Here is a 25,874-nt window from a genome sequence, read left to right as displayed (position 1 = left end):
ACTTTGTTACTTGGAGGAGAAAAAACACAAATTGCATAAATCTCTGACTCAGACTACTGTTTCTGATTCAAACAAACACACATTTATTTCAGCCAAATGTTCCATAATGTGACAAGTTGTTGGGGCCGAGTGGTTAAGGCGATGGACTTGAAATCCATTGGGGATTCCCTGCGCAGGTTCAAATCCTGTCAACAACAGTTAATGTTTGAACATGCAAGAAGACTTACAGTTGCAAGTAACAACTTGGGAAAAAAATTGGCAACGCTCCACAATTGTGCGTGTCATGCTAAATCCACTCTGGATTCTAATGGTTGCCTTACCAGAGGACAGAAATGGCCTTTAATGGGAGTGTGCTGCCTCTAAGGCATTCTTTTGTTTCTTATTTATTTGTCTCTTAAATAATTCGTTGGTATTCATTACAGTTTGAAATGATGTATTACAGTAATCTGCTATAAGTTTAACTTGTTTAAAAGAACGATTTATTTTGGTATTTGGTCACTGATGACATCACGTCCTGTTAGGCACTTCCTGTTCTTGAGAAAATGGTGGCAGACATGTGGTGCATGCTCTGAATATAATCTGCGTCCGCCTGCTAGGAAACATCATAGAGTCAATGCTGTAAGTTCCTATATTTAATGTTTAGGATGTTAAAAAACATAAATAGCAATGCTTTGTTAAAAGATTTCATTTGATGAACGGTTAAAAAAGGAAGTTTTATTTACATTTACTTTCATGTTAAAAAACATTTTAATTTCTACTTAAAGTGCATAGAGTGATGTAAATTAATGTTTAAATTCATGTACAATGCAATATTTACTTAAAAACAGAATATTTTGTATTGTTTTATTCACAGTTTTCACCACGATGTTAATGAAGAAGTGTGACAGTAAACGCTCAACCTTACTACGACTCTGTCTTCATTAGCGATGGTTTAACTTGGTGTTTAGTCGGAGTTACAACACACTGAACGAGAACACTACAGTGAAAAGGCACCATTTGATGTTTAAGTGGAGTCAAGATGGAAGCAAACAACAAGTCGTCTGTATCCAGTTCTAGGAGCAGCAAGTCATCGGCATCAAGTGTAGCCCGCGCCAGAGCTAAAGCCGAAGCTGCCAAGGTGAGAGCATCATATGCTAACCAAGAAGCTAAACTGAAAATGGAAAAGGCTGCCAGAGAAGCAGAAAGGATAACAAGAGATGCTCAAAATCAGTTGGAAGCAACTAGGATAGACACAGAGTTGGAAGTGCTAATGCTACATCGAGAAGCAGATGCAGCCATGGTGGAGGCACAGGTGTGGGAAGATGCTGCAGAAGTACATGCCCTAATGGAAAATGGAAAATCCGAATCAGAAAAGGTTAGAATACAACGCACCAGCGAATATGTTCAAACTCAGATTGACCTTCAAAATCAATCTCCCTCCCCACAGTCACCGGATCCACCTGTCAAACCTCCAGTACCTGCACAATCACATGACAGCTTCAAGACATGGCAACCAACTGTGAACATTACAGAATCAAACCTACCTGAGCCAACCAGAGTTGAGGCAAAATCTGAAGTCAAAAAGGAAGATTCTCCCATAAACTTACACGCTCAGTACCACACTCCCCGAAGTAAACCTCCAGCTATCACACCATCTCTCCCAGAATCTTTGGCACAGTACTTGGCACGACGAGATCTTGTTACATCAGGACTGTAGCAATTCAATGATAAGCCAGAGAATTTTCGTGCATGGCAGTCCTCCTTCACCAATGCAGCAGCTGAAGCCTGGGAGAGACTACATGATTGCTACGCTGCCCCTGAAATAATTGAACAGTCAGCGGTTGGACAGTTTTCCTAAGATTTCAGCCAAGGATCACACCAAGTTGCGTGAACTTGAAGATCTGCTTATGATATAGATACAAGGCGCCAAGGAGGATGGATACCTTACAAGTTTGTCATATCTCGACACCTCCTGTGGAATTGGACCAATTGTGGACAAGCTCCCATATGGGCTTCAGGAGAAGTGGGTGTCGTCTGGGTCATGGTACAAAGAAGACAACCATGGCCGCTTCCCTCCCTTTGACTATTTTTGTGCTTTTGTGTGCAATGAGGCAAAGAAACAAAATTACCCTAGCTTCTTTCATCAAAGCAACAACACGGCCCTTGCAAAACCAGATAAATTCACTGTGAAGAACTTTAATACCAACAAACCCATCACAGTACACAAAACAGATGTCTCTATGACCAACACCGACCCTAACAAGAACTGCCCACTACACAACAAACCGCATCCGCTTACAAAATGCAGGACATTCAGAAACAAACTCCTCGATGACAGAAAGGCCTTCCTGAAAGAGAAAGGAATATGTTTCAAGTGTTGTGGTTCGACCTCCCACCTAGCCAAAGACTGCAAATTTTCTGTGAAGTGCTCTGAATGTGACAACCTCCTGTGTAATTTATTTGGTGATGTGGGGACTGTCGTGTCCTTCACGTGTGATGGTGAACTTGTTGTTGAAGTCACTTTTCCTCATATGTTGGACTTCACTGCATCCCCAGTGAGTGTCGCCATTGGATAAAACCTCAGAAATGTGCGTGCACCAGAATTAATGTGTAGGTGAAGGACTACAACTTGATCGTGATCATGCAGATTTGAACAATTCCAGGTACATATCAAAGTGTTCTGTTGCAGCTAAAGTTAGTCTGGTTGGTGAACTCGTGAGGATGGATAAAACTAAACTGAACGTTCATTATGACCCTGATGTGAGTTGAACACATAACCTTCTGATCTGGAGTCAGACGCGCTACCATTGCGCCACAGAGCCTTTGCTGACATTTCTGAGGTTGTTTAATGAACACAAATCTAATCATAGAGGGCAAAAAGTATTTAGTCAGACCGCCAGTTGTGCAAGTTCTCCCACTTAACAAGATAGGAGAGGCCTGTCATTTACATCACAGATATATTTCAACTATGAGAAACAAAATGAAAAAAAATTAAAAAATCAGAAAATCACATTTTTAAAGAATGTATTTGCAAATTATAGTTGAAAATAAGTATTTGATCAATAACTAAAGTTAATCTCAATAATTTGTTAAACACCCTTTGTTGGCAATGACAGAGGTCAGATGTTTTCTGTAAGTCTTCACAAGGTTTTCTACACTGTTGCTGGTATTTTGGTCCGTTCCTCCATGATCTCCTCTAGAGCAGTGATTGGTCCGTTCCTCCATGATCTCCTCTAGAGCAGTGATTGGTCCGTTCCTCCATGCAGATCTCCTCTAGAGCAGTGATTGGTCCGTTCCTCCATGATCTCCTCTAGAGCAGTGATGTTTTGGGGCTGTCACTGGGCAACACGGACGTTCAACTCCCTCCAAAGATTTTCTATGGGGTTGAGATCTGGAGACTGGCTAGGCCACTCCAGGACCTTGAAATGTTTCTTATGAAGCCACTCCTTCGTTGCCATGGCGATATGTTTGGATCATTGTCATGCTGAAAGACCCAGCCACGTTTCATCTTCAATGTCCTGCTGATGGAAGGAGGTTTTCACTCACAATCTCACCATACATGTTCCCATTAATTCTTTCCCTACACGGATCAGTCGTCCTGGTCCCTTTGCAGAAAAACATCCCCAAAGCATGATGTTTCCACCCCTGTGCTTCACAGTAGGTATGGTGTCCTTTCTTTCTCCTCCAAAACACATATAACATTCTCCTAATCCTCTTCTGCATCATCCAAATGCTGTTTAGCAAACTTCAGACCTGGACATGTCCTGTCTTCAGCAGGGGAACGTCTGGCCCTGCAGGATCTGAGTCCCTGATCGTAGTGTGTTACTGATGGTTCCTTTGTTACTCTGGTCTCAGCTCTCTGCAGGTCCTTCACTAGTTCCCCGTGTGGTTATGGGATCTTTACTCACCGTTCTTGTGATCATTTTTACCCCACGAGGTGAGATCTTGCATGGAGCCCCAGATGGAGGGAGATTATCAGTAGTGTCAGTCTTGGGCATTGCTCCTTCTACCAACCCCGGGAGGCTGCACTGAGCTCAGGTCTCCTCCTTAACCTGAGGATGATAATTCTTTATCACTGACACATACAGGACTGTCTCGGAAAATTAGAATATTGAGATAAAGTTCTTTATTTTCTGTAATGCAATTAAAAAACAAAAATGTCATACATTCTGGATTCATTACAAATCAACTGAAATATTGCAGGCGTTTTATTATTTTAATATCGCTGATTATGGCTTACAGTTTAAGATTAAGATTCCCAGAATATTCAAATTTTTTGAGATAGGATATTTGAGTTTTCTTAAGCTGTAAGCTTAAGAAAATGCAATTCTGTAATTGCATTACAGAAAATCACAATATTCTAATATTCTGAGACAGTCCTGTATAAGAGAATTGGTCACCAGTTTGGCCAGTATGGGGATTGAACCCATGACCTTGGCGTTATTAGCACCACGCTCTGACCTTCTGAGCTAACCGGCCTTCTTTTGACATGGTTCTTTTTTGTATGTATCTAGGTATGTGTATGTAGTGATCCAGGCCTTGTTTACAAAACCTTGAGTTACATGCACTGATACTTCAGTCGTTCTAAAATAGGACCATAATGCAACACCTGATTTATTCTTCTGCTTAAAACTGGCTCAATAATGAATGAAATAGATTATTTATCAAATTGAATCTTCAAAACGAATTGATCAAAACGGGGCACCACCTGATGTAATCAGGAAAACGATAACTAAACAGCAACATCAGTGTCAAACTAAGTTATTCTTCAGAATAATAGTGAAGGGGAGGGAGTCCGAGCACAGACCTTTGTAACCAGCAGGTGTGTGTGTGTGTGTGTGTGTGTGTGTGTGTGTGTGTGTGTGTGTGTGTGTGTGTGTGTGTGTCACTATGTGTGTGTGTGTGTGTGTGTGTGTGTGTGTGTGTGTGTGTGTGTGTGTCACTATGTGTGTGTGTGTGTGTGTGTGTGTGTGTGTGTGTGTGTGTCAGTATGTGTGTGTGTGTGTGTGTGTGTGTGTGTGTGTGTGTGTGTGCGTGCGTGCGTGGGTGCGTGCGTGCGTGCGTGCGTGCGTGCGTGCGTGCGTGCGTGCGTGCGTGCGTGCGTGCGTGCGTGCGTGCGTGCGTGCGTGCGTGCGTGCGTGCGTGTGTGTGAGATAACGTCACGTGGATCTACCATACATGTGATGGGCTGAGACAAAGGAAAAGATGGCTGACCAAGTCACGTGGTGACTGGGTCGCGCTGTTTAACTACGGGGAATGTTTCTCTACCCCGGTCTCTCTATCCTCCCATGCAGCAGGACCTCTGCCACCTGGTCAAAAACAATCATCTAAAAGTGTCTGTAATGTGAGGTTTCATCAGTGTTTCAGAGTAAACCTGGACACCCAGACAGTTGGAGGATAACATGTGATTTGTATTTTCTAGTTTTACACAATTATAGATGCTCACAAATTGGCTATTTCAGAAGTGTTCATTTTTTAGGAGTTGGTGCAGTTGGAAGCCAACTACCTGGTGATGATGTCACCTACTCTCATCCACTTGGCTTTATGAGAGCATTTAGCAGGAAAACCACAACTGCCTATTGTGTGTGGAAGAGTCATTTTTATCTTATTGACCATTGTTCATATGTATGTCATGCATATCCAAAACAGGTTCATTCCCCGTTGGGGAATCTAACCCCAGTCTTGTGTGTAACAGGCAGAGATTCTGTCCACTATACTAACGATGACATGTGTTTAGTTTTGTTAGAGAAAGTACTCAATGACACATGTACAAAGGAAATCCTGGATTGCTCCGAATGCTCCAAGATGAGTGATTTTCAACTTCAGAGTGTAGAGTTCACCTTCTAGATTGCAAATGGAGGCGCTGTGGCTTAGTTGGTCAACGTGCCTGTCTAGTAAACAGGAGATCCTGGGTTCAAATCCCAGCAGAGCCTCTAAACTCAAAAGGCTTGAGGTGCCTGAAAGATCACATATCTCTCACTGCTGTTTCTAGCAGTATTTCTCACACGATTGCTTAATTATAGCAAAGTACTCTTGCTCTTAGTGAATGTTCTCTGTTTTGTTCTATTGGAGAACTTCTAATCTCTCCTTATTTTTGTTATAACCGGAGAGGGTAGCTAAACCAAAGTGTCCTCTAAAGAGTGAATGTGAGTTAGGACACCAGCTCTAACTATCTGAAGGCTCTATAACCACAGAGGGACTCGAACCCTCAATCTTCTGATCCGAAGTCAGACGCCTTGTCCATTAGGCCATGTGGTCCAGGGCTTGCTCGTCTTTCTCATAAAAAAAACAGTTAATCCTGCCATTTTAGTTAAAGTTATTCTATGCAACTTCTGAGAGCTAGCAAGATTTGAAAGTGGCGCCTCCTCTAAGCCCCGCCCCCACCCACGAGCGCTCCGTCCAAAGCCACGCCCCCACAAACACGAACGCGCATACGATTATTAAACATTTTGGACAGCACATTTACAGCAAAACTACCCCATGTCTCATTCACCTGTAAGCGAGGCCGGTTTTAGGGGTTTCAAAATTCTTGCTAGCTCTTCCACATCAGGGAGAATACCTTTAATGTGCCATTGTTTAATGTACTAAGCGTTAAGAGTGATATTCTTAATTAGAAGGCTCTGCTGGGATTTGAACCCAGGATCTCCTGTTTACAAGACAGGTGCTTTGACCAACTAAGCCACAGAGCCCACAACAGAAGTCTCCAACTTACGTTAAGCAGACTGAACTGTCATCACATTTCAACAGCCCTCATGAATATTGAGGTGATTATGTTGCTCGTCAGTGAACAGTCGTTGGCTGACCGTCACTGCCCTGTACTTGAGAAAGCTTTGATCCAGTCAGGAGTGGGTACAAAGAGAGAGATTTGTTCATTCAAATGTCAATGACAGTTGTCATTATCAACCTCTCCAAGTCTATGGTCTCTTTCAAAGAGAATGTTGTAATGCAATGGATGACAACACATGTCTAACTGAATATACCTGCAAACATGCAGCTTATACAACAAGAAGTTGATGTATAAGCTAAGGGACAAATGGCGGTAAGTAGCTTGTGATATTGAAGAAACCATCATCAAAGAGTTACTCTCCCTGACATGACTGCTCACCTTCTCATGTGGCTGGAAAACTGTGACGTCTCATTCAGCTGTTTCAGGTACTTTCCTGCAGCGTTGTTGGTATAGCAGTCAACATGGCTGCTTGCCAAGCAGTTGACCTGAGTTTGATTCCCAGCCAATGCAAGAAACATGAGGTCTTCATAAGTGTAATGCTTTTTGTTGGGGAAGAATATGTTTTGGACAAACAGACTTTGTGTATGTGTATATGGCTTCAAACTTTTTGGGGAAATGAGTCCTAATTGTTGACTTGACAGACATTAAATTAGACATATAGTCTCACGCATATATGGTCAAGAAGACAGGTAACATATATCTTTATGTGGCGGCACGTTCACTATTATTTAGGTTTGGGATCTTTAGATCTTTTTCTGTCTACCGACAACACCACCTTTGATTAGGGCCCAAGGACCCGTACTAATGGTCAATTATAGGGGTGTAACGATACACTAATCTCACGATACGGTACGATACACGATATTGAGGTCACGATAACGATACGATACGATATAGCAGTATTTTTTTAACAACCTTGAATGAGGTAGTCATGAGGAAATTGTCTTTTATTTGAAAGACACAAAATACAATATAATGCTGTGCGTTTGCCCTATTGTTACAGTTTGTAATGCTTTATAACTGTTTAAGTTTTAAAGAGAAAGCCAGGCCAACCATTTTCCACAAACTGAACTCAAAGTAAATGTCAGGTTTGCATTATGCATCTTCAGTTTCATACAAGTACAAATATTTTGCCACAAACTGAATAGTTTCTCTCATGTATGATTTGACTTTTTTTCTTTTCCAGAAATTTAACAACTAAAATTAAATAAATAAATACAAGTAAATAAATAGATACAATTTTACATCATAAAAAAGATTGATTCATGCTCACCTTATAAGTGTAAGAGGAGATTTATTTTTGTTAAAAAGGTTATTTTGTTAATTCAGGGTTCATTATTTTATAAATATATTCTTTATATTCTGTAAATCAGGGACTATAATTACACTAGTCAGTTTATCTGTAGTGATTAATATGTTTTTGATTGGGCGGAGTGATACAGCACTAGGTGCTGTGTTGATGTTCTAAAATCCTACGCTGTTGAGCGGATATTGAAGTACACTGGAACTTAGCAGAAGTTGTCTCCGTGTTTATCCTACTCACGACCCCAAAAAGGTTTAATTTAATAAGGTAAGGTTTAACTCTACACCAGACTTACATAAGTAAAGGTTCAGAGCTCAAAACAGGACCGCAAAACGGGACTAGTTTCTTCTGAGCGGAGGAAGATTCTGGTCCGCGCGGTCGCGGTCGGATGCGCGTTACTAGTCAACACAATAGATTAATATTAATAACCCAATATCGCGATACACTTTGTCACCTCCACGACACGTATTGTGACATTTTTGTATCGCGGAATTTCGTGGCACGATATATTGTTACACCCCTAGTCAATTATCACCTCTACAAAAGGACACGAAGGTTCCTTCACTCAGGGGGGGAGATAGGGGACAGAGTTCAATAATACAAACAATATTTTATTATTTAAAAAAGGCACATTGGTTGGGGCAATAAAACAAAAAAGGAGCCCAATTAAAGAAAGGGGAAAGGGTTTACGGACTAGACCTTACCGGCTGACCTGTTGGCATGAAAGAGAAGCAAGATGTAGGTTTTCAGCATTCACACATCATGCCAATGTTGGTCTTCAGGTAAAGCATTGTACTACAGTCTTGAAACTTTGCTACTTGGAGGAGAAAAAACACAAATTGCATAAATCTCTGGGGCTCGTCCGGGAATTGAACCCGGGACCTCTCGCACCCAAAGCGAGAATCATACTACTAGACCAACGAGCCACAAAACACATATCCCGAAAACAAAAAATCACGGTCACATCATACCTGTCTAGATGGTTATTTATAACATTAAAGGAGCTTGAGGCAGGATTTATGAAAAAAATTCGTATACGTTTTAAGTTTTCTAGTAATAATGTCAGATGAAGCGTTCCAAACCAAAAAGAATGAGCCCTCTAGTGTATCTCTCCTTTGCCTTGAACAGGCTGTGTGCTGCAAAATGTGCTGCAATTGTGGGGCCGAATTTCCCGCGCTGTCCTGCGGATGTGACGTCACATGACGCTGCATGCGCGTTCTCTCCGTTCTCCCGTGCCGGCTTCACTGTTGGCTGCAGTACCCCCGACGGCCGTTGTGGCGAAGGGTGGCGCTAGAGAGTCTCATTTCTTAAAAGGAGCCCCATGCTCCTTTAAGGGGGAATAGATATAGAAACTGATTGATGATCAATAACCTGTTGCACAGCTTCTGTAGTTTAGAGTCTATCATGTTTGTCTCACATGAAAAAGGTCCCTTGTCAGGCTGAACTTCTGGATCAGGACCTATCAGTGAACAGAGCATATCATCCACTGGAAGATTTACAGCACGGTTTCGTCTGAACTTCATCAATGACAGCTTTTTTAGCAAGGAAAAGCACAACTTCCTATGGTGTGTAGAAGAGGGATTTTTATCTTATTGACCATTGTTCATACGTATCAGTCATGCATATCCAAAATAGGCTTTCTCCCCGTCGAACCCCGGTCTTCTGCGTGACAGGCAGAGATACACTATACTAACGAGGACATCTGATAAACTGTGATGGATAGTTCACAACAAAATTGGTCCCGGCAGGTTAGCTCTGAGATAAGTACGGGAACAAACCTCAGACTAATGTTTCTGATTCAAACAAACACATTTATTTCAGCCAAATGTTCACGCATGTGACAAGTTGTTGTGGCCGAGTGGTTAAGGCGATGGACTTGAAATCCATTGGGCATTCCCCACGCAGGTTCAAATCCTGTCAACAACGGTTATTGTTTTAACATGCAAGAAGACTTGCAGTTGCAGTTGTTAGCCGTTGTTGTGCGACTCGGGTAGCTTGGCTGTCCAGTTATCGAAGGGTTATTAATAATTTTATTAATAATTATTAATAATTAATAAAGTTGACTTTTTATCAAATTGAATGACCAATATGATAAATAAAATCCTCGGGGCACCACTCTGTTCCTTAAGCAGAGACTTTGGATAACTAAACAGCAGAAAATCAGTGTCATATGATTTTGGAATTATCCTGCAGAACAGCAAATCTTACAGAATAACAATGAAGGCGTGATATCCGAACACTGGGCTCTGCTTAAACAAATCAACTTGTGACCAAATCTTGCATGAAATAACACAACCACTCATTAAGAATCAATCAGAATTTATTTACATACGGGTATCAAAAGGGATGTGAATAAATACCCGAATAAATCTGATGGCACACGACATTATTATAAAATTATAAAACCATAACTAACAAGAAAAACAACAATCAATAAAATGAAACATAAACGTTAAATGCATGGAATGAAAAAAAAGAAATCAAGCAATAATAAAAATGATATCACGAACATGTACGGTTTAAAATATTGCAGTGTTAAAGAAGCCGGGGTATTTAAAGATGGCGGAAACTCTGTGGTATTTAAGCATGGACGCGCCCTCTGGGCCACGTGCAATCGGACCGGATGGCGAACGCAGCATTTAAAACGTGCCTACGGCAGAAAACAACGACTACCAAATAATCAAACATGATAATGATAACAATGATGATGTAATCTCAGCTCTGAACCCAGATTTAGCTCTGTAACACGTTCTTAATTTACTGATAAACAGAGATCCCGACTTCACACAGTTCTGAACCGTTCTTAGTCCTACTGATCTGCCGTTCCCGGGCTCACGTTTCCTCGGGGATCCGGATCGGATGCCTGCGGGTTCTGTGACTGGGCCGTCCCTTCCCCTGAAACGGATTAGACAGCGGCGGGGCCGCCTCGTGCCGGGCCGTGGTTCCGGACCAAACGGAGGCTCACACGCATTCCTAGGCGCGGCGGGGGACCGGTCTCTCCTGCCGTGCTTCCCTCTCTGCGCCGGTCGCCGACGCGCGGCCTTCCGGGCCCCGGGAGAGCTCACGCCGGCGAGACACCGGCCGTCCGTCCCGATCCCTGCGCTGACAGGGGCTCGGAGCGGGGAGGGGGGGTTCAGTCGCAGCTGTGTCCCGATCTAGTTGTCGGGAGCGCGTGGGCGTCGGAAGCTTGGATCTGTGAACTTAGAGGACAGAGTTAGTGGAAGCCGGAGCCTCCCCGGGGGACCGCCGCTTCAACCGCGGCTTCAACGGGCTGCAGGTCCAACGGAGCGGCCCGATGGGGGCCTTACACCTCCCCCCAGCCGGGGGGAGAACGGAAGATGGGATCTTGGCACAGAGCCAAACGATCCAGCTCGGATGAGACCAGTTGAAATGAAGGAAGAAGAGCTCAAGTCTCGGTGCAGCACGGAGTTTTGTATCTCCGCGCGCTGCGATGACGTCATCAGTGCCTCGCTCGGGATTGGGTGCGCGTCGCTCTCAGGCGCCGCCCCATCCCGCAAGGCATGCTGGGATTGTAGTTCATGGCACAGTCGCCATTTTATGAGGCACATTAAAGCGGGTTCCAGGCTGGGGGGGTTGCTGGTATTTAAGAAGCAGTACCATTTTGGAGGCCTGGTTTTCGGGCTCCGCTGCATCCGGCTCCCCCCCAGGGGGTGTCGTAAATCCCCAGGGAGTCTGTTTCCCTGGCAGAAACTTTCCTTGCTTGCTTTGATCTGTTTTGACCCCCCCTCTAGGGGTCATAAACTTGCTATCTCGGGCCGGGCCGAGATGACCAGAAGTTGGCAGCAGGGGGTCATAAAACTGACTATAGCTTTCGGCCTTTACTGTTCTGAAAATGTTCACCCAATCATGAATACATAATCATTTATAAACTCAGAGTTCACAGGGGCACATGGGCGGGCACAACACCGTAGACTAAAATGTCTTTCAAAACTAATCAGTGGTATTTTTGTGTTATCCCCAGCATGCATTAATAGGTAACATCAGCTTACATTAAGTTAGTTTTACATTTCTTTCCAAGCAGTCGGCCCAGGTTCGGTTCCTGGCTATCGTGACTGTGAACGTCTTTATATCTTACCAAACTTAACAGACGGCCTTCTAATGGCCCGCGTGCTGAATAACAGAAGAGTGGTTCTTCATGATCACACCTCCTAATAAACTGCCTTACACTGCCTTACAAGGTAAAGTCTACCTTCAATACTTAAATACCTTCTTGTTGATGTCACCAGAGTTTCATGCTAATCTAAACTGACAAGTGTAATGTTTGATCAATTGTGTCATTTACATGATGAATTTAAATAAAAAAGACCTACCAAAGAACGTGTTAGTCAGTTCTTCAAAGTGTCAGTTCTTCTCTTCAAATATATACATCCATCCAGTCCATCAGTGGACTCGGAAGTTGAAAAGCAGCTCATCTTGGATGAATTGGAGCAATCCAGGATTTCCTTTGTACATGTGCCATCAAGTACTTTCTCTGACAAAACTCAAACATTAAACAAAAGTGTCCATAAAGTGGAAGTACATCAGTTATCCTTTCTTTAAATCTGAAATAAATATGTTTGTTTGATTGAATCAGAAACATTAGTCAACAAAATGTAGTAATACAACCCCTTTAAGAGAGCATAACGTGTTTTCCTGAAGGTCTAGTGGGCAGGATTTGCTGCTTTCACTACCATGGTCCAGGTTCAATTTCCATTCAGTGTAGAAATATGATGTTTGTGCTTCTGTCTGATTGTTGCGTTGGCTGCCTAACCTCTTCGTAATTATGACCAATTCAACTGTGCCCATGTTTTCATCAAACGTGACATCATTTCAGCAGTTGAATGTCCACCTGTTCTTGAAGAAAATATGTAAGGAATTAGCTTTAAAAACCAAATACCGTTAGTTTTGTTGGTTGAAACACAAGTCAGACTTGTGCATTAGCATTGGCCCAAAACAAACACTGACAATGTTTCTCAGTGTAGTAAGTGCTTCCTGTTGGTCCATAACATGATCTAAGCATTAGAAAGCAGACTGAACTGTCATCACATTTTAACAGCCCTCATGAATATTGAGGTGATTATTGTTGCTCGTCAGTGAACAGTCGTTGGCTGACCGTCACTGCCAGGGTACTTGAGAAAGCTTTGATCCAGTCAGGAGTGGGTACAAAGAGAGATCTGTTCATTCAAATGTCAATGACAGTTGTCATTATCAAACCTCTCCAAGTCTATGGTCTCTTTCTAAGAGAATGTTGTAATGCAATGGATGACAACACATGTCTAACTGAATATACCTGCAAACATGCAGCGATACAACAAGAAGTTGATGTATAAGCTAAGGGACAAATGGCGGTAAGTAGCTTGTGATATTGAAGAAACCATCATCAAAGAGTTACTCTCCCTGACATGACTGCTCTCCTTCTCATGTGGCTGGAAAACTGTGACGTCTCATTCAGCTGTTTCAGGTACTTTCCTGCAGCGTTGTTGGTATAGCAGTCAACATGGCTGCTTGCCAAGCAGTTGACCTGGGTTTGATTCCCAGCCAATGCAAGAAACATGAGGTCTTCATAAGTGTAATGCTTTTTGTTGGGGAAGAATATGTTTTGGACAATCAGACTTTACGTATGTGTACATGGCTTCAAACTTTTTTGGGAAATGAGTCCTTATTGTTGACTTGACAGACATTAAATTAGACGTATAGTCTCACGCATATACGTGCAAGAAGACAGGTAGCATATATCTTTATGTGGCGCTACGTTCACTATTATTTAGGTTTGGGATCTTTAGATCTTTTTCTGTTTACCGACAACACCATCTTTGATTAGGGCCCAAGGACCCATACTAAAGGTCAATTATCACCTCTACAAAAGGACACGAAGGTTCCTTCACTCAGGGAGGGAGATAGGGGACAGAGTTCAATAATACAAACAATATTTTATTATTTAAAAAAGGCACATTGGTTGGGGCAATAAAACAAAAAAGGAGCCCAATTAAAGAAAGGGGAAAGGGTTTACGGACTACGCCTTACCGGCTGACCTCTTGGCATGAAAGAGAAGCAAGATGTAGGTTTTCAGCATTCACACATGATGCCAATGTTGGTCTTCAGGTAAAGCATTGTACTACAGTCTTGAAACTTTGTTACTTGGAGGAGAAAAAACACAAATTGCATAAATCTCTGGGGCTCGTCCGGGAATTGGACCCGGGACCTCTCGCACCCAAAGCGAGAATCATACTACTAGACCAACGAGCCACCAAACACATATCCTGAAAACAAAAAATCACGGTCACATCATACCTGTCTAGATGGTTTTTTATAACATTAAGGGGGAATAGAAATAGAAACTGAATGATGATCAATAACCTGTTGCACAGTTTCTGTAGTTTAGTGGCTATCGTGTTTGTCTCACATGAATAAGGTCCCTTCTCTGGTTCTACCAGGCTGAACTTCTGGATCAGCATTGGGTCTTATGCAGAAATGAATTTCGTTGCAGTTCCACAACTGACCAAAAGCCAGTCATTCCCCATTTACCTAAACTGTAAAATGTCCAACTTTACAGGAAAAAAAGAAACATATTAGAGAGATTTTTTACAGGATTTTTCTCGTCATGCCCGCCTTTTTCAAAACATGTCAGTCACTAGCTCCACCACCAGACCCCACTAGCTCCACCACCAGATCCCAGCAGCATCACCACCAGACCCCAGGAGCTTCCACCACCAGACCCCACTAGCTCCACCACCAGACCCCAGCAGCATCACCACCAGACCCCACTAGCTCCACCACCAGACCCCAGGAGCTTCCACCACCAGACCCCACTAGCTCCACCACCAGACCCCAGCAGCATCACCACCAGACCCCACTAGCTGCACCACCAGACCCCAGAAGCTTCCACCACCAGACCCCAGCAGCATCACCACCACACCTCAGGTGCTTCCACCACCAGACCCCAACAACAACTCAACAACCTCAACAACCCGGCTCACCTGGAGCCACCCAAAGAACCGGCTCACCGTCCGAACCAGTGGACCCGCTTTTAAGCCCCCTACCCCCCTCCCCCCCACTGTGTGGCGGAGTCACATCCTGGTTATACAGCAGAGTGGTGCAGCGGAAGCATGCTGGGCCCATAACCCAGAGGTTGATGGATCGAAACCATCCTCTGCTACTTAAGACTTCCTCTCATGTGAGAGATTAACTGAAATCTGTCCAGAGCTTTTTGCAAACAAGAAAGTGGATGTATGATCTATGAATATACTGCACTGACTGTTGATGAAAATGCATTGCATCAAAATGAGGATGAAAATATGTCTCTAACTGATAAAGTAAAACCAACCATTTTAAAATAAAGACTCTAAATTGTCTTGTTATGAAGATTCACACACACACACTCTCTCTTAGCTGTCCATCTTGTACGATGACGACGCTTGCTCCAGGGCAGGGAAGGGGGGCGGGGGTGGTCAGCGCTGTTGTCGCTGGTGCCACTTGATGTGTCTGTGGAGGCCGATGCGTGAGCCGCACATCCTTCCACAGATGGGGCAGGGGAGCCCGGACGTTGGGGGAATGCCGGCTGTCCTCCGATGTCGTTGGGCACGTCTCTCAGACCTTCTCTGATGATTGCTGTCATCTATTTGTGTGATTGCCCTGACGCAAGTATCTCTCCAAACTAAGCGATCACACGCTAGAGTTTCCAGCTGAGTGGGGCTGATGGCAGTGCGCTTCAGAAGGTCCTTGGTGTAGTCCTTGTAGCGTTTCTTTTGGCCCCCAGCAGCACGCTTTGCGTCATGTAATTGACCGTAGAGGACTTGGCGGGGCAGGCGGTGTTCAGGCAGTCGGATTGTATGACCTATCCACCGTAAGTGCCTTTTGGCCACAGCTGCTTCCATACAGCTGGAATTAGTGCCCTTCAGGATCTCCGAGTGAGGTACTTTATCTTCCCAGGACAGACCAAGGATTTTTTGAAGGCAACGGATGTGGAAGGCCTCCAGGTTTGTTATGTGCCTTCTGTATGGCGTCCATGTTTCTGCCCCGTAGAGCAAGGTGGACACGCACACTGCATTGTAAACTGCAACCTTGGTGCCGACCTTGAGGTTACGGTTTTCAAAAACCCCCCTGCGAACACGCGAAAGGTCCCCTGTTCGAAACTGGGCGGAAACATGTATTACTGCAATAATATCATTCGGACTTGGAAAACCACTCTAGTCCTCTTCTTGGTGCTCGGCACAGGAAGGTCGACCATCTCTTTCTCGCATTGGGTCTTATGCAGAAATGAATTTTGTTGCAGTTCCACAACTGACCAAAAGCCAGTCATTCTCCATTTACATACACTTTAAAATGTCCAACTTTACAGGAAAAAAAGAAACATATTATATATTTTACAGGATTTTTCTCATCATGCCCGCCTTTTTCAAAACATGTCAGTCACTAGCTCCACCACCAGACCCCACTAGCTCCACCACCAGACCCCAGGAGCTTCCACCACCAGACCCCAGGAGCATTACCACCACACCCCAGGAGCTTCCACCACCAGATCCCACTAGCTCCACCACCAGACCCCAGCAGCATCATCACCAGACCCCACTAGCTCCACCACCAGACCCCAGGAGCTTCCACCACCAGACACCACTAGCTCCACCACCAGACGACAGCAGCATTACCACCACACCCCAGGAGCTTCCACCACCAGATCCCACTAGCTCCACCACCAGACCCCAGCAGCATCATCACCAGACCCCACTAGCTCCACCACCAGACCCCAGCAGCATCACCACCAGACCCCAGGAGCTTCCACCACCAGATCCCACTAGCTCCACCACCAGACCCCAGCAGCATCACAACCAGACCCCAGGAGCTTACGCCACCAGACCCCAACAACAACTCAACAACCTCAACAACCCGGCTCACCTGGAGCCACCCAAAGACCCGGCTCACCGTCCGAACCGGGGGACCCGCTTTTAAGTCCCCCACCGACCGGCCACTGGAGTGAAAGAGCCAGCCCTTGGGCCTGGAGGACCAGGGCCCTGGTACCCTAAACACCCAGACGATCCTAGCACCATGGACAGCACTCTGTCAGATGCTCAGGCGCATATTGTTTTTTACTCATGTTCTGGTTTCAGGACCACAATAAAACCACAATAAAAGCTGAACAGGGTTCCATGGTGTAATGGTTAGCACTCTGGACTTTGACTCCAGTAATCTGAGTTCAAATCTCAGTGGAACCTGTCAGTCTTCCACACAACCAGGTATCAAGGTTTTACCCACATGATGTTGTAGTATCAATCCACGAGGCTCCACCTCAAAAAACAACACAGGGGAAATGGAAACATGGGCTGTTTCCGAATTCGGACACTACCGCACTATATGCTACATACTGCAAAGTATGCACTGTATACTGCCTACTAAATGAAGGAGCAGACCGCAGCAGACCGTTCACACAGCAGTGTGCTACAGTGCATCCCAGAATGCATCTCGCACCAAAACGTCAGCGAAAGATGAGATTTAAAAGCAAACTAGAAGCTGTTGTAATTCCAGCTGTAGCGCTGTTAATATGCCACGTTTGCGGAATCTACAGAGAACCCCTGTCAGACCATTGATGAGATCAGGTCCTGTCAGTAAGTGATCATTTAGAGCTGTACCCTCATATTTAGCAGAACAATCAAATACAACTCTAATTTTCTCTGGTTTTCTAGGGTGATAAACTCCCTGATGTGGAATGTACCACACATTGCCGTCTTGGGGCGAGTCTTCCACCTTCTCTGCTTCCCCACCTTCGATGACACCTGCCATGAATTTAACATAGTCCTCCTTGAATTTGGGATTTCTCTCAAGTTTTACTTTCAGGTGCTTCAGTCGCACCAGAGCAAGGCGCTTGTTTTCTGGTAGGTGTGGACGTGTTTTGAAAGGAAGCAGCATTTCCAGGTGGCCATCTGAGTTCTGGTGTATTGACTGGTTCAAGATCTGCATGAACTGAATATCATCTTGTGATATGGTCTTTTCCCCATAGCTTGTGTCTCTAAAATCAGATTCAAGGACTCTGAGAACAGCAGCTGGTGTCAATGATGGAAGCTCTTTAACGGACACACGATTGCACAGACCTCTCACTTCTGTTGACTTGGCAATCTTTGGTGAGCTGCTAACAATGCTCCATCCTAAGTCAGTCCTAATGGCATATGGCTCTTCGTCACCACCTGTAATAACATGTCGTGGTGCTAATGCTCTGCAACAGTCATAGCCGATTAAGAGTCCAACTTCACAATCTAACAACTCTGGTATTTCCTGTGCTATAGCATTCAGGTGTTTCCATCTCTTAGCTGTTGCAGGAGTAGGAATGTGTGTGCGTTCAAGTGGGATAAAATCTCTGGTGTATGCAGGTGGCAAGTTAACAAAGCTATGTGAGGAAAACCCTCTGACTCAAAGACCACTAACTCTGTCACTTGAAACAATGGAATCTTTTCCCATCATAGTGGTAAGCTTTAACTTGACTGGCTCTAAACCTGCGCCCATTTTCTCACACACCTCTTTGTCTACAAAAGTAGTGCTACTCTGCGTGTCTAACAAGGCGTATACTAATGTCTCTGTTTCAGGGGTTGCGATTGATGAGAGCCACACCGGCACTGTCATGGATGTGCTCCCACCATCACCTTTGTCTATGGAGCAAGAGAGTGAAGATGACTTTTCTTCTGCCTGCCCCGCTGCATGGGGAGAGGTGTCTGGAACAATGCTGCGGTGCTCATGCAACGGTGTAGGATGGTATTTTTTACATATGCTACATGTTGCTTTGTTTCTGCAGTCCTTTGAGTTGTGTCCTTTCCTAAGACAGCCAAAACACAGGTTTTTGTCCAGTATGAATCTTTTCTTTTCTTCTTGTGACTTATTAGCAAATGTCTGACATTTGTGAATGGAATGATTTTCACTGCAGTACATGCATTTAACTGGACTTAGGACTGAATGGCATATTTACCCTCTTCGTTTCATTTTTGTCTCTTGTGCTGTTCTCCACAGCACCTTGGGTTTTCATCACTGCGTTGGATTTTTCTGACTCTTTTGTATTTGTGATGAACACATTGGCTTATGGCCGCTTCATGTCTCTGGAAGGTCTTTCTTCAGATGATTTCAATGCATAGAGGGATGTTACAGGGTTGCATGCTACATCTGCCTCGTGAGCCAGAAATTTGGCAAACTCTTTGAAACTGGGATATTCATGTGTTTCTTTCAGCTGTTTTGTTACATGACGATTCCAGCTAGATGTCACCCAATCAGGGAGTTTTTGTAGCATTCTCTGATTTTCTTCACAGTCGTTTAAGACTTGAAGACCTTTAATGTGTGGCATGGCATTGCTGCAAGCAGTCAGAAAATCACTGTATTGTCTGAGTTTAACAGAGTCTCTTGAGCTAATCTTTGGCCAATTATTCAGTTTTTTTCTGTAAACACGCTGGATTACAAAGGAATGACCGTAGCGAGCATTCAGTGCCTCCCAAGCTTGGTTGTAAGCGTCTTCATCCTTCCTGTAGAAGCTTCCTTCCAACACTGACGTGCTTCACCGCTGATGTACTTCTGAAGGTAAAATAGTCTGTCAGCTGGATTTGTACATCTTCGTTCTATCAGTGCTTTGAAACTAGTGGTCCATTCAATGAACTTGAGTGGGTCTCCTGAGAAGACTGATGGCTCTGGTGCTGGGAGTCTGGTGAGTGCCATTGTGTCATGTAATGCTTGCACTAAAGAAATGTCTTTGCTTACACTGTTAGATTGTTCAGTGTCATTGTTTTGATGTAATTGTTCCTTTTTTATCTCTTTGTCTCTGATAGACACAGGAGGACAGTGAATCAGTGAAAACAGAGGTTATCATTCTTGGTCCAGAGCATCTTAGGAAGGGACTAGATGGTGTTGCGATGGCTTCCAGTGCAACTGTGAGAAACCTTGGTGTTGTTTTCGATCAGGATTTGTTGTTTAAACCATATGTTAAGCAGGTTTGTAAAATAACGTTTTTCCATCTCCGTAATATTGCAAAAATTAGGAAAATCCTCTCGCAGAGTGATGCAGAAAAACTAGTTCATGCGTTTGTATCTTCTAGACTGGATTACTGTAATGTGTTGTTAGCAGGATGTCCAAGTAATTTGCTGAATAGACTCCAGCTGATCCAGAATGCAGCAGCACGAGTGCTGACAGGAATCAGCAGGAGAGACCACGTCTCTCCAGTGTTAGCGTCGCTCCATTGGCTACCTGTAAAATTCAGAATTCAATTAAAAATTTTATTACTTGCATATAAAGCCCAAAACGGCTTAGCTCCGCAGTATTTACAAGATTTGATAGTGCCTTATGTTCCTGGCAGAGCTCTCCGCTCCCAGGGTGCAGGTTTACTCGTAGTTCCTAGAGTATCTAAATGTAGATTTGGAGGGCGGGCGTTCTGCTATCAGGCACCATTACTTTGGAACCAACTTCCAATCTGGGTTAAGGGGGCTGACACCACCTCCACCTTTAAAACCAAACTTAAAACATTTCTGTTTAGTAAAAACTATAGTTAGTGTTTAGTAAACCTCTAGCTGGTGTTGGTAAATCTCTAGGTAGTGTAAACTCTAGTGTGTTAGAGTCAGTAGTCATAGTTGTAGCTATAGAACTAGACTATAATAGTTAGTCTCAAATATAGCTTCGCGGTAGATATGCTGCTATAGGCCTATGCTGCAGGGGGGCACCGACATGATCCGCTGGGCGGTGCCTCTCACCCTTCTTCTCCTCTCCTTTTCCCTGCCTCTCTTCTCCATTACCATTTTTATCTATTATAAATATCTCATAGCTATCATTTTTTTTTGTGCCGGCCCCCCTTTTTTTCTCTTTTGTGCATGTTTGCAGGCTGGAGCCTCGGGAGCTGCGTTCTGGCCTGTGTTCCCGCCCCCCCCCCCCCCCCTTCTGGTCATCCCGCTGCTGCTTCCACATGACTGCTGTGTGCTGCTGACGCCCCCCCCCCCCCCACCTCTGGTCATCCCGCTGCTGCTTCCACCTGCCTGCTGTGTGCTGCTGACATCCCCGACTCCCCCAGTCTGGCCTTCGGCAGGAGGGCCCCCCCTTATGAGCCTGGTCCTGCTCAAGGTTTCTTCCCTCCTAAAGGGGAGTTTTTCTTGCCACTGTTTGGCTTAAGGCTTTTCTCCCACTAGGGGAGTTTTTACCTGCCATTGTTTATATAATAATTGCTCGGGGGTTTATGTTTATGTTTATGTTCATGTTCTGGATCTCTGGAAAGCGTCTAGAGACAACATCTGTTGTATTAGACGCTATATAAATAAAATTGAATTGAATTGAATTGAATCATCTCACCTGCTCTAAGGGCCTCACCTGAGTCTGCTTCAGAATAAGCTTTCATCTTAGCGGCAATCACTTGAAGATCACGCTGATTTTCCAGTCTTTTAGGTTCTTGCCTTTGTGCAGCAATTACCTCCTCCATTTCAATTTCTGCTCTTTTGGCAGCAAGTTGTGCGACACAGACTACTCTTTTTACAGTGATACTTTGCTGCTCTGATGGACATCTTGACTGGTTGCTACAAACAGATGGGGACTGAAGCACTAAATATTGACTGAGCATACTCTTTGTCAAGTATCATGTGTAATCTTGCATTTTCTGCCTTAGCATCAAAGTCCTCTTGCCCCACTTCACTCAAGCGCACCTTCATCATCGCCATCACATCTGCAGTTACTGCTGTGCATGAATCCATTTTACGTCTGATGTCAGTGGAAGGTGCAGACTTTGCTCGGATATTCTCATATGCATCTTTCACTTCAGCCTCTATCCCTTCAACATCGTCCATCATGCAACACAAGTCTTTGTCAGAGCACTCATTTTTGAGTTGGGAGCGTGCAGCTTTAATTAGCTCCTTCCATTTGTCATAAAGGGAGATAAACTTATTCTCCTTTTGAGAGCTCTCTTGTTGCTTCAGTTCCAGCATTTTGGGAGTTAACTTTCTCTCCCGTGAGGATTTACGGGGTTCAACCTTGGAGGTAGACTCTGTTACTGATACCTTTTGAATTTTTATTTTAGCATTGATATCATCAATAAGAGTCTCTAGTTTTTCTATTTCAGCCTCATCAATCTGAAATTTTAACCGTTCATTTAATCTTACCCACTCTGCTTGAAGGGACTCAACATGCTCACTAGGGGCCTCACATTCTGCTTTTTCACTGAGAATTGACATGGCAATGAGATAGAAATGTTACCGTTTTTTATGACTAAATTATTGCCAAGCATACGTATGTGGCAGAACTGATAGGTAGCAACAGTTACTCTTATAAACCTCTTATGCACTCATTTGGTAACGCATTTGAACTATTTAGTCAAAACCCACAAAACATTCATATAAGATAAAGCAGGAATATTTAGCATTTCACTTAAAACCTCTGTTGCTTAATAGTTAAGCTCTTTTAACCATTAAAATGAATACAGTTGAATATTGGCACTCAAATCAAATGCTCCCTGCAGAGCTGCTCTGCAGAAGGCTGGAGACTGCCAGCTGAAGCAAGTAAGGATATGAAGAGCTGTAGCACTCGCTGGTAAACGCTGCCCTCTGGTGGTCAAGTCGCGGTACTTCGCGATCTGCGATCCCGTCGTCTCTCAGCAGCAAGCCGCGCTCCGGTGGTTGACGATGCCGTCCTCTCTGTCTCCAGCAAGCCGTGATGAAGTCTCGGTAGACGCTCTCTCTCTCTCTGGTCGGCTCCTGGACGTTCCGGCCACACGTCGCTCCAGCAGTCTTGCTTCGGAAACCTCGGACATGCGTAGCATTAGCTCTCGGTTAGCTCTCGGCCTCGTTAGCGGTACGTTTTCACTGTAGCTACACCGGTTCAACAAAGGCCACGATTCAAACTGATGTCTTGATTTTCTTTCTTTTATTGTCCTTCTCCTCCGTCGTCAAAATCATAGAACACCGTGAAAACTACAAATAGAAGCAGAAAGTCCATATGAGTCGTTGTAACTAAATGCTGACCCAACGTATACAAATAAACACATGAAGTGTCCAGTCTTTTCAAAGCATTTTGTACACAATCACAAAATAAAATACATTTGATGTTAGACACAATTACCATTTGCGCCTCTTGAACACAGTGCAATTCTTTATCCCGTGTCATGCCATCCTGCCTCCATTGTCTGTGGTCCCGCGCTTTACTTTTGACCCACAATCCCTCAGTTGACCCTCCCGACAGACCAGGGGAAGTGACCACACCCTTTCAAAATAAAATATCCTAAACTCTCTTAAAACGCTTCATGAACTTATATATATAAGATATATTTGAGTTTGTATAACATGTAATGTTATAAAATTAACTCTAAACAATGAATTCTGTCTCACAGACAGTTACAGATAGATAGATAGATAGATAGATAGATAGATAGATAGATAGATAGATAGATAGATAGATAGATAGATAGATAGATAGATAGATAGATAGAAAACATGAAGCTTCACTTTATATTCAGACAAAACTACAAACTAGACAAAACAAAGCTACAACTGTTAGATAATTATATATATATATATATATATATATATATATATATATATATATATATATATATATATATATATATATATATATATATATATATATATATATATATATATATATATATCCAGTACTCGAGTTGTAAAGAAAAATCAGGGGGGATGGTGGATTTTATCATGTGGGGACAGATATTTTGTGCTGATTACAAATAATATAATATATTACAAATAATAGCACTGACCACAACACCATCAGAAATACTGCAGGAATGTCTCATTTTAGTAAAAGAAAATCTCATTACACTTAAAAAAAGACTCATCACTGGAAAAAACAACAATTTTCACCTGTTTCAGGTACATTTTCACTTAAAATAAGTGGAAAAATCTGCATGTGGAACAGGATTTTATTGCTTGTAATGAGAAGATGAATCGTGTCTTACTGGCAGATTTTTCTACTTATTTCAAGTGAAAATTTATTTGAAACAGGTGAAAATTGTCAAATAAGTTATTTTTCTGGTGAGGGCGTTGGGGAAGCCAGACCGGGGAACCGGGGACCGACCGGACCCCCCATTCACCGACGCACCGTTCTGGGTGGTTGGGGGTCGCTGGAGCCGCGGCTGGTTCAACCAGCGGGCTCCGGAGGAACCGCCCCACCGCGAGCCGGCCGTGAAGCCGGGAGCGTGGGGGGCCCTCCGATTTCAGGCCGCGGTTGCCAGTCGGTCAGGAGGAGCAGGGCGGGGGGGGGGGGGGGGGGGCGAGGACGAAGCCTGGGGAGCGGACACATGTGGCTGGAGGCACGCTGGAAGCTCTGGAGGGGCTGCACTGAAAACCGGCCATTCTGTCTTAAAATCCAGCAAAGTGTTTGAAAATATCTCAAAGTGTCTCAACCCTTAAATGTTGAAATAGCAGTAAAACCACATTCATTGATGAAATGACATAAGGGATGGAAAGGGATTTTAATAAATGTATTAAAATGAACATATCAGTCTATTGAATTTCATTTTATTTTATTATTAACAAAGTTCTTCTCCTCTCTGTCGAGTCGCTCTCTCTGCATCTCTTATTTATTTCAGCTCCCGGACAAATTCTCTGTCAAAACACAGCAAAGAAAAGTAGTTATTTCATGAAAATACCACGAACTACCGATATATAACGTTGTCATAACACTTAGTTCACTTTTATTTACCTAGCAAGCACGCTAGGATAACTAACAGAAACCTACAAACATACTTAACGTTACGTTATCGCTTTGTATTAACGTTATTAGGACAAATATGCCAAGTTCTACATTCATTACAAATAGACAATGTGGCTTTGTCACAATTTTTAATCGTTGTCCTTCAACTAAATTGAATTAAAAAGGTTATATATTAAAGGTACTTACATTTATATTCCTCCTTCTCCCTTTCCACGGTGCAACTAATCTTTTCTGCCATCACATCACATCACTGTCCGGTCGCCGTGTTTTCTCAATAAAGCTTTGAACAAACAAAGAAAAAAGCGCTGCCCGGCCGAGGCCGCATTGCATTCTGGGATATAGTGAGCGAGGTAGACTGGTCTGATGCATGCTGCAGATTTTTTTCCAGATCAGTACAACATCCGGGTATTTTTCGCACACTGCAGATTTCCTTCTGTTCACATACAGCATACTACTTACTACACTTTGGCCAAATCAGTGTATACTTGTAGTCAGGGGCGGGGTGGCCACAGGGAGGTTCGGGAGGATTCCCGAACGGCCGGTCTGTTCTGGGCCGAACCGGCCGGTGGTCAGATTATTTATTTATTTTTTTTTTTAATGTAAAACGGGGCCGCGGCCCGCGATTAAACAGGCAGCCTGCCCTTACAGCCCTTGTAGGTGGCAGATTGGAACGCCAGACTGGGTCAGTCTAATATCTTGCATTTTAAGGGGGGATACGAGCGGCCCCCCCTCTCAATTTGAGCTGAATTATTTGCAAAAGTACTATAAATGTTATCATTGTTGCTGTTAATGTTAGACACAGATCATGCCAGTCATGAGAGTGAGGAGGAGAGAGGGACAGATGAGGAGGGACAGGAGAAGGAGGAGGAGGAGGAGGAGGAGGAGGAGGAGGAAGAGGACGAAGAGGAGGAGGAGGAGGAGGTGGATGAAGCGGAGGAGGCGGAGGAGGGGACTGAGGAAAGTGGAGCAAGAACAGTGCCAGGTACAGGTGCAGTGTGAAGGTCTGGGTTAGCAATAGGTCTTTGCTTAGAATTATATGAAGATGTAAAGTTCCACAGGAACAAAAAGCTCATCCACCATTTCTGAATTATCCGTTTTCTTAATGACTTATTGCTAATCTTCGTTATTACTGATGCTCTTTTCATGCAGCACAATGATACAGTCATAGACAGAGTTGCAGAGAGCAGTGCATTGCTC

General features: G+C 43.8%; 10 non-coding genes across 10 annotated transcripts; 4 read left to right on the top strand and 6 right to left on the bottom strand.

Moving 5' to 3' along the window:
• The first annotated feature begins 115 nt into the window (after nucleotides 1-115).
• trnas-uga (transfer RNA serine (anticodon UGA)) lies at nucleotides 116-197 on the top strand. The gene has a single exon. It is a non-coding gene; the product is annotated as a tRNA-Ser (tRNA).
• Nucleotides 198-2,729: 2,532 nt separating this feature from the next.
• trnaw-cca (transfer RNA tryptophan (anticodon CCA)) lies at nucleotides 2,730-2,801 on the bottom strand. Its single transcript has one exon. It is a non-coding gene; the product is annotated as a tRNA-Trp (tRNA).
• Nucleotides 2,802-4,384: 1,583 nt separating this feature from the next.
• trnai-aau (transfer RNA isoleucine (anticodon AAU)) lies at nucleotides 4,385-4,458 on the bottom strand. Its single transcript has one exon. It is a non-coding gene; the product is annotated as a tRNA-Ile (tRNA).
• Nucleotides 4,459-5,838: 1,380 nt separating this feature from the next.
• trnat-agu (transfer RNA threonine (anticodon AGU)) lies at nucleotides 5,839-5,912 on the top strand. Its single transcript has one exon. It is a non-coding gene; the product is annotated as a tRNA-Thr (tRNA).
• A 252-nt stretch (nucleotides 5,913-6,164) lies between these two features.
• On the bottom strand, nucleotides 6,165-6,237 carry trnar-ucg (transfer RNA arginine (anticodon UCG)). The gene has a single exon. It is a non-coding gene; the product is annotated as a tRNA-Arg (tRNA).
• A 357-nt stretch (nucleotides 6,238-6,594) lies between these two features.
• trnat-ugu (transfer RNA threonine (anticodon UGU)) lies at nucleotides 6,595-6,668 on the bottom strand. The gene has a single exon. It is a non-coding gene; the product is annotated as a tRNA-Thr (tRNA).
• A 2,195-nt stretch (nucleotides 6,669-8,863) lies between these two features.
• On the bottom strand, nucleotides 8,864-8,935 carry trnap-ugg (transfer RNA proline (anticodon UGG)). The gene has a single exon. It is a non-coding gene; the product is annotated as a tRNA-Pro (tRNA).
• A 918-nt stretch (nucleotides 8,936-9,853) lies between these two features.
• Nucleotides 9,854-9,935, top strand: trnas-uga (transfer RNA serine (anticodon UGA)). Its single transcript has one exon. It is a non-coding gene; the product is annotated as a tRNA-Ser (tRNA).
• Nucleotides 9,936-14,183: 4,248 nt separating this feature from the next.
• trnap-ugg (transfer RNA proline (anticodon UGG)) lies at nucleotides 14,184-14,255 on the bottom strand. The gene has a single exon. It is a non-coding gene; the product is annotated as a tRNA-Pro (tRNA).
• Nucleotides 14,256-17,146: 2,891 nt separating this feature from the next.
• On the top strand, nucleotides 17,147-17,218 carry trnaq-uug (transfer RNA glutamine (anticodon UUG)). The gene has a single exon. It is a non-coding gene; the product is annotated as a tRNA-Gln (tRNA).
• Nucleotides 17,219-25,874: the final 8,656 nt, after the last annotated feature.

Source organism: Cololabis saira, chromosome 13 (assembly GCF_033807715.1).
Source record: "Cololabis saira isolate AMF1-May2022 chromosome 13, fColSai1.1, whole genome shotgun sequence".
In the NCBI taxonomy this organism is placed as follows: Eukaryota; Metazoa; Chordata; class Actinopteri; order Beloniformes; family Belonidae; genus Cololabis; species Cololabis saira.
Note: the sequence above shows the minus strand (reverse complement) of the source record. Positions and strands in the feature narration are given on the sequence as shown.